The 13,138-nt window shown below is 44.5% G+C and overlaps 1 long non-coding RNA gene across 1 annotated transcript in view; it reads left to right on the top strand.

The window, feature by feature from the left end:
* LOC114892345 overlaps positions 1 to 13,138 on the top strand; it is a 91,837-nt gene that overhangs the window by 15,491 nt on the left and 63,208 nt on the right. Inside the window, exons 4-5 of the long non-coding RNA XR_003792704.1 lie at positions 5,143 to 5,262; positions 7,774 to 7,907. This is a non-coding gene — a long non-coding RNA (uncharacterized LOC114892345). The remainder of the gene's footprint in view (positions 1 to 5,142; positions 5,263 to 7,773; positions 7,908 to 13,138) is intronic.

Genomic DNA, 13,138 nt, shown 5'->3' on the forward strand with positions numbered 1-13,138 from the left:
GAGTGACCTTCTGCCACAGCATTCAAATCAAATATTCAGGACATAATACCCTGAAATATGAAATAGATTAAAATTTAAACTATTGCAAACAGATGGGAAGATAAGTTGTTGAGTTTGGAGGCAAGAATGAAACCCTTATGTGATTCCAGGTTGTAAAGAATCACATACTCTTAAAGGTCACCCCATCCAAATGATTTTCATGCCTGAATTTTCTCCTCCACACCTCTTACCCCACCCATTTCCATGGACAAAACATACACACTACATTATCTTCCGGTCTTTCCTGAACTGCCTCAGGTGACAGAAAGCTTACTATCTCCCAATGAATTATTTTGGCAAATTTTGACCGTTTAAAAGGTTTTATATTATGGTGAACTGCTAAAGTCTTTCTCTAACTTCCCCACAATTGTCCTTGTTTCCTCAGGCTAGCAGGACAAGTTCAAGACCTTTTACTACTTGACAGTCCTTAAGGTATTTGAAAATGGTTATTATGTACCTGAACTATCCCCTTTCTAGGTTAAAAATCTCTAGTTCCTTAAGCTGTGTCACAAGTTCATGCATTATAGTCCCAAACAGTCTCTTTATCTGAATATTTTCCAAATCTCCCAAGAAAGGCACTGACTGAGTTGAATTCTGTTCCTAGCTTTGCCATTGACTAGTTGTGTGTGGCTGCGAAATTCCCTCATCTGCAAAATGATGGAGTTGAACTATTTATAAGGCACTTCATCTAAAAATCCCATTATCGGGGCTTCCCTGGTGGCGCAGTGGTTGAGAGTCCGCCTGCTGATGCAGGGGACACAGGTTCGTGCCCCGGTCCGGGAAGATCCCACATGCCGCGGAGCGGCTGGGCCCGTGAGCCATGGCCGCTGAGCCTGCGCGTCCGGAGCCTGTGCTCTGCAACAGGAGAGGCCACAACAGTGAGAGGCCCGTGTACCGCCAAAAAAATTAAAAAAAATTAAAAATCCCATTATTCTATTTCAAAACAATGATTTCCATTTTACTTATCTAACAGTCATTGGCTTGAGCCAATAAAATAGAGTTACATTGGCTCTTTGTTGACAATCGCTCTTTCTTTACTAATGGAGGTGGTCTTACCCCTTCCACTGATATAAAAAATAGAGAGGTTTGGCTGGAGCTATGGGCATCATATCATGACTGCTGCAATCTTAATTCATTCACAGTGCCATTTAGGGATGGACTGCTGTTACCTGTTACAAGGACTAGGTCTTGCAGAGATACAGAGAGGGAAAGGAGAAGATGAGAAAAGGCACCGGTAACTCATTTATTTCTACAGACTGGTACCCATGTCAGTGGGGAAACAACAGATCTGTGGACCCCAGAAGTTTTCATAAAGTTCAAGTACCCTTATATTACATATTTACATACAAACCCCAAACCATTCTTTGTTGTTGCTGTATTCTGTCTTGTTTTGCACCAGGTTTCCATGCAGTTCATCCCTAGTGTCAGCTGTCACCCATGGGTGACTCCATAGAACCCCCAATTTCATGTCTGGGAGACCTGTGAACTCACTTTCCTGTGTTTCAAGGCGATTATAGCCTGGGGAGCGATGTGAGGTCCTTGGATACCTTGTCTGGCTCTTTATGCCTTTTCTTAGCAATGACCCAACGGCTAGTTTGTTTTCTTCCAAGGATGTGCAAACCAAAATATGCTTTTGTGATCCAACTTTAGCAAAGAACTAGATGTTTAATATCTGTTGTAGCTTATGGGCACCAGTTGGTATTAAACTGTCCTTTTTTTTTTTCTTCTTGTACATTTAGTTTTTGTTCTGCTTTTTGGGTCATGCCTGCTTTCCCCACTGACTCCAGACGATTAAATCTACTTGCATCTAAAATGCTACTTTAACTTGAATATTCAAATGCATTTTACGGTCAGTTTTACTCTTTATCGTTATATTTCTCCATATTTGTTTATTTATTTTACCAAATTATTATGACACAAGGTTCAGAGCCATAAAGGCCAGAAGTTGTCCCCACTTCTATCTGAGGGTGTGCTACCTTGTGGGCACACGTAAACAGAGCCCTCAAGCCTGCTTGCCGTGCTGTGTAACTGCTGCCTTGCAGCTGATGGCTCTTGTGAGGTCCCCAGGCTAGACAGAGCAAGCGATGCTAACGGGCCTCTGCCACCTGGAGAGGGGACATGGTTCTTCTCATGTCATGCTTGAGTTCAAACTGAGTTGTGTTGACGGCTTCAAGATGCCAGCCTTTATCCTGCTGCTCCAGAACCGGCTCTTTCTCTGCCCTGTAATTGATGGCACTGCTGCCACCACCACCATCAAAGCAGATAGAGTGTCTTCCCATGGCATCACCAGCTCCTCTCCATCACAAAATACTACGGCCCTTTTCACATCTCAGAGTCCAAGCCTTCTTGGCTTTGTACCCAGGGAAACGGGGGGGTTCTTCCTTGCATTTCCTGCCCCAGGATTTACCCTCTTCCCGAGATGATCGATACTGGAAATATCCATTCCCTGGGGCCCATGTTATAACAATTTAAAATCTCTCTGATTTGGGACATTTCCCCAAAGCTAGGTTTCACTATTCCGTGGTCATCCAGTTACACATAAATGGTTCTGGAAATATGCATAACATAATAGAATATTTGGGGCTTCCCCGGTGGCACAGTGGTTAAGAATCTGCCTGCCAATGCAGGAGACACTGGTTTGAGCCCTGGTCTGGGAAGATCCCACATGCCGTGGAGCAACGAAGCCCGCGCACCACAACTACTGAGCCTGCGCTCTAGAGCTCGTGAGCCACAACTGCTGAGCCCGAGTGCCACAACTACTGAAGCCCGTGCGCCTAGAGCCCGTGCTCCACAACAAGAGAAGCCACCGCAATGAGAAGCCCGTGCACCGCAACGAAGAGTAGCCCCCGCTCGCCTCAACTAGAGAAAGCCTGTGCACAGCAACGAAGACCCAACATAGCCAAAAATAAATTTATTTTAAAAAATGGAATATTTGTCCAGCTTTAACTTCCCTTTTTTTTTTTTTTTTTTGTGGTACGTGGGCCTCTCACTGCTGTGGCCTCTCCCGTTGCAGAGCACAGGCTCCAGACATGCAGGCTCAGCGGCCATGGCTCACGGGCCCAGCCGCTCCGGGACATGTGGGGTCTTTCCGGACCGGGTCACGAACCCGTGTCCCCTGCATCAGCAGGCGGACTCTCAACCACTGCGCCACCAGGGAAGCCCCAGCTTTAGCTTCTAATTAACCATATGGTAAGTGCCATCTACTAACTTCTCTTTCACCTGGTGTATTTTATAAATGCAGAAATTTTAAAAGCATTCTTAGGGCTTTTCTCTCAAGCTTTAAGTTAATGATATTAACAGGCAGTGAGATATGGGGGCACAGGACTGGGAATTGGGATTCTCAGGTAAACTCTCCACTCTGAAATAAAGGGGTCCTAATAGTGGTCCATTAACATCAAAAATTTTAAAGCTAAAAATAAGCTTTAAAATAACCTAATCCAACCCTGCCATCTTTTTTCCTTTAAGAATGTAAACGATTAACGTGAGTCTAACATCCTAAGAGCTGAGATTATTCACATTATTATTAAGCCATTGACTTTTAGGCCTTCTGAAACATTTTCCACATCCTGTCTCTTGTCAGGCTTCCTCCTGTGAGCATAGTATTAGATTAAGTTCCCACAGCCCTTTAGAGTGAAGCATAGGAGGAAAGGAGTTTCTAAAGTAGCAGAGGTAGGCAGCAATTTCTGTAAATATCACCATGGCCTCCTTTCTTCATCCTGGTGATGCTCCGCGTGTCCCATTGGCATGACCAGAAGTGTTTGTTGAGGGTGGGATGGTGGTGGTCAGAGGGGAGCATGTTCATTCCTCTGCTCCATTTGCAACATTGACTTCCTTGTATGAGTAGGATCTGTAGCAGATAGGAGTTCAACAGCCTTTATGGGTTTCTATCTTCAGACACAGCTACCGATGTGACCTTGGACAAGTCATTACCCTCTTAGAGTCTCAACTTCAGTAAAAGAGAAATACCGTCTGCCTTGCTTACCTCTCAAGAGTGCTTGTGAAAGAAAGGTAACCCATAAAGGACTATAAAGAATTATTTATTATTTCTGGTATAAAGCATGTGCAAGTGACCAGGCTGGTCCCTTGCCCTCATGCAGGTTTGTGTTTTTAAGGAGCACCTCTTCAGAAGGCAAAGTAAAGCCAGGAACAAAAATTAACAAGACTTCAGTCATCCCAAGTGTCTGTGGGGTATTGATTCCAGGACCCCAATGGATACCAACATCCACAGATGCTCAAGTCTCACATAAAATGGCATAGTGTTCGCAAAGAATCTACACACATCCTCCCCTATACTTTAAATCATCTCTAAATTACTTATAATACCTAATACAATACTGTGTAAATAACTGCTAGTTTGTGACAAATTCAAGTTTTGGTTTTTGGAACTTTCTAGAATTTTTTCCTCAAATATTTTCTATCCATGGTTGGTTGAATCTGTCGATGCAGAACCTGTGGATACAGAGGGCCAAATGTACTAATAAAATGTATGCAGGGAACCCTTACCATGTGCCTGGTTCTCTTATAAGCACTTGATGTGCATGACCTCATAAATCTTCAGAACAGCTTGTTGAAGTGATTCCTTTTGTTATCCCAGATTTATAGGTGAGTAAACTGAGGCCAGAGTGGCTTAGGAATATGCACGAGGTCACAGGTCAGAAAGTGGAGGAGCCAGGACTCCTAACTGGATCTCTGATCCAGCCACGATCTTGCCCCTCAGCACTGCCTCTCCAGAAATTCCCTTGCTTGTAGCAGAAAGAATCCCAAAGTCCCAGACATGTGGCAGGAAATTTGCCTGGCTCTATGTCCCAGGCACTCAGGTTCTCAATTGGGCCCTCTCAGTCTGCCATCTTCAGATGACTCTTCCTGGCACTATTTGACAACCACATTTTCATAGAATGGAGAGGGTATTTGGAAGAGATGTCAGCCTTAGAAATTTAATCAGCTGAGCCGAAAGCAATCAAGATGCCATCTGGACAGACTCTGACTTCCTGCCCAGAAGATAAAGACATCTGGACTTAGTAAATGCCAAGGACATGCTGACTTGGTCCCCAGGCCCCTGGTCCACTCCTCATTTCAGGCAGATGTGTTTTCTTAATTGTGCAGAATCCATGGCTATGAGCTGCTGCTGGGGCCACTGAGTGCTTCCCTGCTCGGAACCGGTGACCACTGTGAGCCGTGGTGTCATTCCAGTACTGAGGAGATGGATTGACTGCAAAGGCCCCGGTAAATATCCCCTTTAATGATGGAGCAGGAGGTGGCTGTCCGAGGCCCAATTTATCGTTGTAATTAGAGCCCATCACGATTGCTGATTGTTAAGTAGGGATGAGAGGAAATATTTGTGCATACGAAGAAGATAATTAAGGTGGTTCACTGGGTTTGCATGCCCAATCTGCGCTTAGTGTTGCTGCTTCCTCCTGTGACGGAGGGTGTCTCAAGTCACAGGAGTTCTTGAACCATCCCTGGGTGGAGGACGAAGGGGTTTGGGGAAGAGCTGAGGAATTAGAAGAAAAAGGTTAAGATTCTGCACACAGGGCCTTTATAATGTGGCAACATCAGAACACGTTTTATAAACACATTTCTAGAGATGGCTTGAATTTCACACACCAGCTTCTGTCTGTTTTAAAGCAGAGAAGGTCCCTCCAATAAGCCACAGAATTTTGCACAGCTGGAACCAAACTCTTCTCCCTCTACCTCCCCCTGACAGAGGTGCTATTTGCCCCAGGTAAACTCCTGAAGTCCCAATGCCCGTAAATGGCAGTAATAAAACCTACTCCTAATACTTCTCTTTTAGCTCCTGCGTAGTTGGAACATATTGAAGGTTTGGGGGTTTGGAGGGAAGATTTGCTAGTCTGGAGCAATTGACATTTGAGAGTTTTTAATTTAATAATCATGAAAAAATTGTGTCTATAAGTGTTTACCAAGTTACTATTGTTTCTGACTTAAAAACCAAACCAAACCAACCCCAGTGGCAGGAATATATCTTCAGATGGAGATAGCTGGAGAGCTGGTCCATACCTTATAACCTCCCTGGCCTCTGTGCTCAGGAAAAGGCCTCTTCTTTCTTTTCCTTGGCTTTGTTATAGGCTGTGTTTCTTTCCTTGTCTATCTCCCATTTCACTTCTATTGCATTTCCTTTCTGAAAATCTTTTTCTTGTCAGGGCTCACTGTTTTGTTAGCATTTGGTTCTTGCTTCAATTGTGTCTCTCTATAACATTTCTTCCTTCTGATTTTCATATTTTATTTTTGAACCTCACCTTTAGCAATGGCTGTTCATCATCCTACCCACCGCCCTTTGTCCCTTACTTGTCAAAACTTGTTTTCTGTAGGATCATCGTGTTTCTTGGTCTCTGGAGGGCCCAGGCAGCATGCATTTGTTCTTTCCTCTTAGAACTTTGTTTTGTGGGTGCCAGTTATTCCAAGTCCTTGTGGGGTTGCCCAGGTGCCTATCGGGTCAGCAGCCGGGATGGTTGGAGATCTTAGCTCTGAGCTACCTTCACTTCTGGGACTGGGACCCAGTGGTCAGTTGAGCCTGGTCGATGGGATGTGCCTGGTTGAAGGTAAGTCATGGAGTGGGAAGTCCTAAACACCTGGGGTGTGTCATAGCCCACAGCCCTGACATTGACCAACCCAGTAGGCAGTTCACCTCTGAGATGGTACCAATCCAGTTTTGGCCTTTTTTTTTTTTTCATATGAGATGCAAATATGTGGAGTCTTTGGGGGGAAGACAACAGGAAGCCAAGCACTGGGGCATCTTGGGATTTTCAACAAGAGAGAGAAAAATCCATTGTATTGTGAATAAACATATATTGTGATAAGACTCTCCATAAATTAACATCAAGTTAAAAGAAAAAGTCTTTACATGGAGAGACAGTGGCAATCAGCAGTGGCTAAGTATGGGAAAATTATAAGATTGTAGCTTCAATTCTAGCATAGTCTTCCTCTTTGGAACACAGTCTCTTCCTGTTGTAGTCTGTTATTAATAAACAAACAAAAAAAAAAGAAGAAAGAAGAAATTCTAAAACTTTCTACTTTCTAAATAGAGTTGAATTTGCTTTAAACAAATCAAGCATAAAAATTTAAGGGGCTTCCCTGGTGGCGCAGTGGTTGGGAGTCCGCCTGCCAGTGCGGGGGACACGGATTCAAGTCCTGGTCCGGGGGAATCCCACATGCCGCGGAGCGGCTGGGCCCGTGCGCCACAACTGCTGGGCCTGCGCTCTGGAGCCCGCGGGCTGCAGCTGCTGAAGCCTGCACCCCTGGAGCCCATGCTCCGCAGCGGGAGAGGCCACTGCAATGGGAGGCCCGCGCACTGTGGCGAAGAGCGGCCTCCGCTCGCCGCAACTTGGGGGGAGCCTGCGCGCAGCAACGAAGACCCAACGCAGCCAAAAATAAAATAAATAAATTTATAAAAAAAATTTTAATCGCAGGATTGATAAAATACAAGCATTTATTTTATCAAAGAACTCAGTTTGTGACTACACTGTATCGTAGAATTCCTGTAACCAAATCTCGTGCAGTTTTTATGACCAGATTTTTCAAAATTTAACTACATGTCTATCTGCTGTGAAAAATGAGGCTGACTTGTAGCTTTTAAACACACGCACAGTCACTATTCAAGAGCCAATTAGAAACTAAACAAATGACAAAAAACTTTGCTTTGTATGAGTTGATAAGGTCATAACCAAGGTTGAAATTGAGCTATCCCAAGCTGTGTTTGTTTGTTGTTTGTTTTTTCAGGAAAAAAAAAATGTATAGCCTTGGTGGGGCAATGCAGTTTTGGAGTATCTGGAGAGGCTGCCGGCTGTGATGCCAGAGTTTTGTGCTCACATGGGGAATGAGAGAACCACCACCACAATCAAGACCTAGGACAGGTTGTAAAGCACCTGCTGGCACTGGGGTCTCAGGCTTTGTTTTTTCTGTAGGGAAGGGAGTGGGAAGCTGGATACCTGGAGGGTTAGATGCTTCCCTGGCAGGAGGTGGCCCATTTCCAGTCTAGAATTCTACCAGGAGAAGAACCTGACCATGGTTCACCATTCCAGAATAGATGTACCTTTTGTTGTGTTGTCACTTTTTTCTTTATACTTTCATCTGAAAAATTGGGATTCGAAGTTGTTTATGTTTTTAAATTACAACTTAGAGTGCCAACTATTTACCATCTTCATAAGGAATTTAGAAAAAAGTTCTTTTTTTTTTTCATTGAGAAAATAATAATATTTAGTACATAGTACTTACTGTTTATTGTCAGGTACTGTTCTAAGTAAGTTAGAGATTTTAACTCACTTAATCTTTATGACTACACTCTGTCATTTCTGGGTAAAGAAACACAAGGAAGCTAAGTAAATTGCTCAAGGTCATTTGGCTCTGTGGCTGAGGTAGGGCTTGAACCTAGGGAGCCTGGCACCAGATAAAACAGGAGAAAGACGGTGACAGGGAAATCTGAAGAAGGGAAAAAACCCATCAGAGCCACTTGTTTCCCTCAGTGTTTTGAAGAAAACTTTGCAGCCTGTCCTCCTCCCCACTGCAAACCCCACTCTGCAACTGCTTCTTAGGACCGGGTGTGTACTGAGGCCCGTGTCCCTAAGGCAGAGAGGGGTCCAGCTTTAGAAGCGAGGGATTGCATATGGAGGGAGCTCTGGGTGAAATTCGAGAAACTCTACCCAATCATCCTATGTCCCTAGGACTTGGCTCCACTTTCCCTTCGGGATGGAAACAAAAAATGTTTCCAGCGAGTATCTGGCTAGTAGTGACTGCTACTGGCAGCTCTTTTGCAAATGTTAACCCTGCCACCTAGTGACCACTTTCTGAATGTCACCTGGAAGATTACCACGTAGAGCAGTGGTCCCCATCCTTTTTGGGACCAGGGACCAGTTTCGTGGAAGACAACTTTTCCATGGACGGGGGCGGGGGAATGGTGGGGGAGGAGGGATGGTTCAGGAGGTAATGCGAGCCATGGGGAGCGGCAGATGAAGCTTCCCTCGCTCGTCCACCGCTCACCTCCTGCTGTGCGGCCCCGTTCCTAACAGGCTGAGGGCCGGTAGTGGTCCTCGTCCCCGGGGGTTGGGGACCCCTGATGTAGAACATCCCATGTTGACCTCAGCATTGCCACCACCCTGCCTGACAGCTGAGGCTTTCTCCTGCTTAGAGACCCCATGTGGCACTGACCAGCTGACATGTCATTACAGTTTTAGGGTTGCTTTAGTCATACCTGCAGAATAAGAGCTGAGCTGTCATTTCCTCCTCTGTTTCCTCAGGATGATAAGGTGCTTGGAGTACAATGAATATGTCTCAAGAGCATGTGCCAAGTACTGTTATGGGAGGAGGTGACTTCTGTCCCTACAAAGGTCTAAGTTCCCACTATCCCTTGTGCTTGATTCTATTACAGCTCTTGAATGTTCTGTTTCCTTGTATGTCCCTCTCCTCCATTGAATTGTGAAAGCTGTGAGGTTGGGGACAATGTCTTGCTTATGTTTTATCCCCACAGCCTGGTTTGGTGTCTGTCTGATGAATGCCAGTTGAATGAATGGATGGAAGGTATAGCTATAAATTCACAGCCCTTTCCACACTCTTCCCACATTTTTCCAGTTGAGGCATCTTCCCCTTTCCACTCTCAGTATGAACAATGTCGTTTTTTCTTCAGCTCTCAGTCTTCTCCTTATTCATTTATACACTCAGCACATGCTTAGCACTTGACCTTGTCTTGAATTTTGGAAATATAAAGGTGAAGTTGGGAAGTCTCTAACTTACACCCACCAAACCTCCAAACTTATTTGCACCTGCACCTGATTCTCCTTGGACCCAATGCCACTCCTTCCAGATGTGCTCTGAATCCCACGGACCACTCATTGGAATCACCTGGGAAGCTTTAACAGTGACTGATGTCTGGCTCCCAACTCAGAAAATCTGGTGTCTTTGGTCTTGAGTGCAGGCTGGGAATCGGAATTTTTAAAATGTCTTCAGGGACACCTAAACTACAGCCAGGATTGAGACCTGATCTCTGTATGCTCCCCTTCTTAGGCTTCAGCAGGTAACCTCACCCTCACTTGAATTTCTATTTGTTTCCATTCTATTGGGTCATTTCCAAGTCATACACAATGCCTGAAACTCTTTTATCTGAACATAAGAATGAAAAATCCTCCCTGGATCCATTGTCCGTAGCAACTATCCACTCTCTTTATGTGCGTTCCAAGTCAAACAAAATTCAAGAATAAGTTGCCCGCACAGGCTCTCTCTGCTTTCCCATCAACCGTTCAATCTTAAATCTACTCCAGACTGGGTTCTGTTCCAGAATTGATCACTCTTGTCATTCAAAAACATTCATATCTCTTGGCCTCAAAGACCCCATGATCTCCTGTTTCTTTTTCAGGCTACCTTTCTACCTGTCCTCTCAATGTTGAGAGTTCCTCAGGACATGGTGCTTGGCCATCTTTCCTTTTCACTCTACTTCTCATGGTTTCCAGGCTCTGGGACCGTGGGACTGATAATGATTGCTCAGACCATTCCACCAGTCTCCTACCTGCATATCCAAATCCCTTTTTGGCCTGCTTCTCCATTAGGTGTGTGACAGGCATCTCAGATCCCATATTCCAAACTGAATCTTGATGTCCCCCTACCCTTAGATGATCCTCTTACACTGCTTCCCATTGCGTTAGTTTCCTGTGACTTCTGTAATGAATTACTACAAATGGATTGGCTTAAAACAGCACACACTTATACTCCCAGTCTGGAGGCCAGAAATCTAAAATTAGTTCCTCTGGGCTGAATCAGGATGTCAGCAGGACTACACTTTCTCTGGGGGCTTCAGGGATAAATCTGTTCCTTGATTCTTCCAGTTTCCGGTGGTTGCCAACATTTCTTGGTGTATTAGTGAGGGTTTCCCAGAAAAACAGAACCAGTAGTGTGTGTGTGTTTGTGTGTATGTATGTATAGTTTTATTATAAGGAACTGGCTCGTGTAACTATGGAGGGTGAGAAGATCTGCAGTCGTCAAGCTAGAGACTCAGGAGGGTCCATGCTGTAAATTCCGGTCTGAGGGCAGGAGAAGAGGACTGTCTTGATTCAAGCAATTAGGCAGGAGAAGTTTCCTCTTTCTCAGACTTTTTGTTCTATTCAGGTCTCCAATTTATTGGATGAGGCCCACCCACATTAGGGAGGACAACCTGCTTTACTCAGTCTACTGAGTCAAACAAAATCTCATCAGGAAACACCCTGACAAACACACCCAGAATGATGTTCGACCAAATGTCTGGACATCCCATGGCCCAGTCAAGGTGACACAGAAAATTAATTATCAGACTTGGCTTGTGGCCACATCACTCCAATTTTCAAGGGCAGCATCTTTAAGTCTCTTTTTGTTCCATTTTCACATTGCCTTCTTGTATGTGTGTGTTTAAATCTCCCTTTGCTTCCCTCTTATAAGGAAGATTGTATTTAGGGCCCATCCAGTTAATCCAGAATAATCTCTCATTCTCAAGACCCTTAAATTAATCATATCTGTAAATACTCTTTTTCCAGATAAGGTAGCATTCACAGGTTCCAGAGTTGAGGACATGGATATCTTTTGAGGGTCCGTTATCAAGCCTCCTACACTAACCCATGCAAAGGGCACTTCAATCCACCCAGTTTCTTAAACCAGAAATTCAGGACTCACCTTTGTCATAAAATTCTCTCCAACCCCATCTGATCCATTGACAACGCCTGTATTTTCCATCTTCTAAGTAATCTCGAATCAGTTCAGCTCTTTCCATTTCCTCTGCTACCAACCTAACTCAAAACAGAATGTCTTTCCTGGACTATTTTAATAGTACACTTATGTCAATTGTAATTATCTCCTTATTTGCAGGGTTATTGTTGAATAACCCTTATTTGCAGGGTTATCTGTCTCCAGTCACTAAGTTGTAAGCTCCTTGAAGGTAGGACCGTCTATGTTTTTTTCGCCATTATATTTTAGACCCCAGCAAAGTGCTTTGTGTAGGTTAGGTGCTCAATAAATATGTATCACACGTATGAATGGATGGATGGTACCTTTCCTGCCATAGAGGAGCTACTAGTCTGGTGAAGGGGCCATTCGATGGCTTCAACCCTAAATTACTTTACTTATTCATTTAAACTATTTGTATTGAGAGCCATCTGTAAGCCAGACATTCTAGTAGCCTCAAAAAATCCACCAACTGACAAACTACATAAAACTCCTTGCTCTCATGGAACTTTGCATTTTAGTGTGAGGAAGGACAATGTATAATAAATGCATTCTATATATAGTGCTTATATATCACATTAGAAAGTGATAAATGATATGAAAATAGTAGAGCAGTTCAAAGGGGATGCACTTGTAATTTTGGATGGGGTAGATCTTCCTGAGAATTTCATATTTGAGAAAAGAATGAATGAGCTGAGGGGTGAGTCATGAATATATCCTGGGAAGGAGCTTCCCAGGCCGAGGGAAGTATAGTTGAGGAAGTCCCTGAGGCAGGAGTGGACATGGTCAGTTCAAGGAGGATGAGGATGCCAGTACGGCCGGAGTGAGGGAGTGAGGCTGAGAGCAGGAGGAGATGAGGACCAAGGGACCATGGGCCCAGTCTGTGCAGGACCTTGTAAGACAGTGGAAGGATTTGGCTTTTCCTCTGAGTAAGATGGGGAGCCATTGGAGGGTTTCCAGCAGAGAAGGGACACCATCTGACTCACATTTTCATTGTATCCCTCTGGCTGCTGTGTGGATTGCAGGGGAGCAAAGGTGGAAATAAGAACCCTGGAGAAGTTATTTCAGTAATTGAGGTGAGAGATGGTATAGATTGGATCAGGGTGATAGCAGCAGAGGTGTTGAGAACTGGGCGGAATTGAGATATATTTTGAAAATAGGGCCAATAGGATTCCCTGATAGACTGGACGTGGGGTGGGGGCGAGAGAGGGAGAGAGAGAGAGAGATGCCAAGAATGACGCCCAGGTTTTTGTCTGGAAGCAACTGGAAGCTAGACTAAATTCATAGTTTTGTCTGGAACTCCTGCCCCAAAGATCTTAATTCCCTAAAGTCACTGGAACGGCTCTGCAGTCCTGAACTTTGCAGACAGCTGCTCAGAGTTGTCATCCGTCCTCCCCTGGAGAGTGTC

The sequence above is a fragment of the Monodon monoceros genome, unplaced genomic scaffold, assembly GCF_005190385.1.
Source record: "Monodon monoceros isolate NGI ecotype Baffin Bay Population unplaced genomic scaffold, NGI_Narwhal_1 Super_Scaffold_12, whole genome shotgun sequence".
NCBI lineage: Eukaryota > Metazoa > Chordata > Mammalia > Artiodactyla > Monodontidae > Monodon > Monodon monoceros.